Source organism: Amaranthus tricolor, chromosome 3 (genome assembly GCF_026212465.1).
Source record: "Amaranthus tricolor cultivar Red isolate AtriRed21 chromosome 3, ASM2621246v1, whole genome shotgun sequence".
NCBI lineage: Eukaryota > Viridiplantae > Streptophyta > Magnoliopsida > Caryophyllales > Amaranthaceae > Amaranthus > Amaranthus tricolor.
The window spans coordinates 8,458,821-8,463,103 of NC_080049.1; positions in this window are offsets into that span (position 1 = coordinate 8,458,821).

Genomic DNA, 4,283 nt, shown 5'->3' on the forward strand with positions numbered 1-4,283 from the left:
ATAACAAAGACTACCAAATATTGTGAAAAATGTCTGAACATGAGTTTATGACTTAACCTCACTTTAAAAGGTATTACATTTTTCGTCAAACCTCAATTTTGTAAATACATTGCAATAAAAATAGCTTCGGCCCAAACCTTCTTTAAAAGCCCTTATTCTATACGGGTTGATTTTTCCATCTTTATCATTGTATGATTCTTTCTTTCAAAAACTTCATTTTGTTACGGCAAATAATCAATAATAAGTTGGTGTTTAACATCTTCATCTTCATAAAACTTATTGAATTTTGTTGAGTTATATTATGTACCTCTATCACTTCTAATTTTCTTCAATTTGGAAGAACTTTGACTCTTCACTAATACCTTTCATACGTAGAAAATGCAAAAGACTTCTAATCATACTTTAATATAATAGACCCAAGGCATTCTTGAATAATCATCGATAAACAATATGATATGCTTACCTCCATCAAGTGAAATAGTCCTCTCTTAACCACCCACATCAGCCTGAACTAACAACAATAATAGTGTGCTGGCTCTGATTTCCCTTTTGGAAATGGAGGTTTGCGCATCTTCCAAGTAGACATGTACAAACATCATCACATTCATGTAAGACTAGTAGATCTTTCTTAGAAAATGGGTATGAATAATACATTCAATATTTAACGTCCTTTATGTCTGGGGGTATTAGGCGGTCGGCTACCCCAGATAGCCTAACAACTACCCCTAGGAATAAACCATGTGTATCATCTATTTTGGTTGTGTGAGCATGATGGGATTAGTAACTCTAATTCAACATAAAACTTTTATTTTGGGAATACTTGCTATTTTTGGAGAAGAAACGACAGGATTTACAGTTTTCTGAGTTAATATAGGCATAGGGGTAGGAGTAGGATTAGAAGCACTACATTCCCTAATGGTACTTCTTCTACGTATAACTCTAAAGAGGGAATTTGGGTGGACCTTGAATGCTCCCACATAGCATCTTTAGCCTCATCATCCTCAACAGGAAAGACAAGCAATTCACCACTTATGTCATATTTAAAGCTTATATTTACGGTGCTTTTAGTAGGGTCCAATCCAATCTTAGAACATATAAAACGTTTAAAGTGGTTCAAATCCATGTTCGAATTGCAAGCAAACAACTTACGTCTTCCCCCAACATAATGAACTTTGCCACTACTTTCTCGAATACAACCATTCCAAAAACATACTATAGTCACGCGAAATGATGCTATTTTCTACATTAATACAAAGAAAATCAACATCATCATCAACTTCATGCCCATACAAGTACATTATACTCATTTAATTATAATCTTTTTTTGTCTAAAAACTATTACTAATAATATTACTTCATTTCTAATAATATTATCAACATTGAATTCAACTAATTCAACAACATTACTTTAAAAAACAACATAAAGCTATAAAAACAATTAAAAATTACCTTCAATCCTTATGGATGATTAAGAATAGTCTTGATTTAACAACTAGTAACCTACATTTGAAAAAATAAGCAAATTTGATTATAACCCTAAAAAACTACATATACACCAAACAAACACAAACAAGTTTACTTTTGAGCAAGTTAGAGTATCCCACACTAATTTGAAAGTGTCAAATTGAAAGAGAAATGCAAGAATTGATGGATTGAATCAATGGTTTTAGAGGGAGAATGTCGAGTGTGAAGGTAGGGTTTTGAGAAATGGGGAAAAATGAAAAAAAAAAAAACTGATGCGTGTTTTTTGTACAGCAGGTCTGTTCGCATCCAAACCATAAGTTTGGGATTTTTACGCTTACTTTTGGAATATTTTTAAAACTTAGATATTTTATTAATTTTTTTATGTTTCCACTTATTAATTTCAAATTTTCTAAATACTACAAGTATTATCTTGGAAATGAACTATGTAACCGATTCCATATAGTTTGTAGGAATATATAGCCAACCACAACATCATATCATATATTTAAACTGAAGGTATTTTCTTTCTCATTATAAAATGCTTCTAAATATTGACTCTACTATCTACCACCAGATTGTATCACCACTTGAACATATATAAAAAAGACAGTATTTAAAGAAGTGTATTTCGAGAAATGGAAAATTGTAAAAAATAAATAACAATTTATCATCATCACATTGATGGTGGCCTAGATTTGTAATACACGTTTTTGGTAAGCAATAGAAAAATAATTATTTGCCAAAAAAATCATAAATAGGAAAATAATTTATATTTAAAATGAAAAAATAGTTGTTAAGATCAGTTTAAAGATGAATAAAATGGTGATTGGTCAATTGGATTAAGTACAACAAAATGGATGTTGTAAAAATTTTCCTTTTTGTGGTATTTCTGAAAGTGACCGGGGGAACCGGTAGACTAATCAACAGTTGAATCAAGCCGCCGCTAATTAACATATTTTTAACATTATATTAGAATTAAAATTTATTATATCGTGCCGAAAAAATTGACATAATTTAATCTTCAACATATAAAAATAATTGAGTGTATATTTTATATATTACGTTTAGTGGCGGACTTATAACTTGCAGTTATTGAGAGCACAATAGATCACTTCTTCAATTGAAAAAATTTGGCAAAATTCAGCCATAAAAATGGATTAATTGAGTTATAGTGGGTATTTTTTTGGTTAAAGATTGTCTACGCAATAATTTGCATTGGAAAAATAAAATCATCCATAATTGTTGCTCAAAATGAAGGTATTTAAGTAAAATACACTTTTTAAAAATGGGAATGATTTTATAGTGGATCAAAAATATTAATTTATAAAGTAATATGGACAAACTTTTATAAACGACTAAATGAGAAGTTGATATAGAAATAATCGAATGAAAAATCATAAATACTATTAAAAGAACTGTAAAATGACATATAACGGCTCTTTATAGCTTTGCCATATGTCATGATTTTACAAGATTCTATCCAGTTGGAAAACTAATTGAAAAAAATTATAATTAGAAATTAAACATTGTTGTAATATTTCAAATTATCTTATATCTGTTAAAATTAATATTTGATTTAACTTTAGAAAAGATATCAGTAATTTATTTTTGAAAATATTTAAATTTAAAGTATTTATTGATTGTTGATGATATGACAATATTAACCTAAGTTAGAATTTGATTTTTTTTAAATTGAAGCTAAATTAGGTAAATCATTTATATAATTTATTATAGCAATTCTATATGTCTAGCCTAGAATTTGATACAATTAATTGAATCGAAAAGTGATGTATTCAATAAATAATTTTGTAAAAAATAAGTATTTAATTTTTGCTTTAAAATCATGTATTCAATAAATATAATCAGGATAAACTATACTTGCATTATTCTTTAAAGTTATATTTTTGTATATTCTATGCTAATAAATTTGTGTATTGTATGAGTTACTATACTAGTACACTTAAATTATCCTATAATATATATATATATATATATATATATATATATATATATATATATATATATATATATATATATATATATATATATATATATATATATATATATATATATATATATATATATATATATATATATATATATATATATATACATATATATAGATTTAGGATCAAATGAGAAGACGTCTCAAAATGAGAAGGGTAAAAAGCAATTTCATCCGTCCAGATTAAAGATCAATGTTCAGGATGAGTTTGAGACCTTGCACGCGGTTCATGCCTTTTTCAACCGGTTTATTCTCTCTCACGCGGTTCACTTTATTTTCTTCTCTCTCACGCGATTTCCTTTTCTCTATCTCTCTCATACGATTTCCATTCTCACATTTCTTGATCTTCTATTTCACAGTTTCCTTTCTTGATCTTCAATTGCACTTGATCTTCGTCACTTCAAGGCTACTCTGCGTTTTATTCTTCGAAGCTTTTAGGTTCGTCCTCCATTTCGGTTCATTTTTGTTGATCTTCATTTTCGATTTTCATTCTGCGATTTTCTCTCGTTCGATTTTACATTTTCATTCGATTTTCTCTCGTTTCTTTATCTTCAATTTTACATTTTCCTCTTTGATTATTTTGTGTTTTTAGGGTTTATTCTTCTATTTTTTAGTTTTTATTTGAGTATTATTCTGGTATTTGATTTTTAGGGTTTTACATTTGGTTTAATCTACAACTTCAAGGCTACTCTGCGTTTTATTCTTCGAAGCTTTTAGGTTCGTCCTCCATTTCGGTTCATTTTTGTTGATCTTCATTTTCGATTTTCATTCTGCGATTTTCTCTCAGTTCGATTTTACATTTTCATTCGATTTG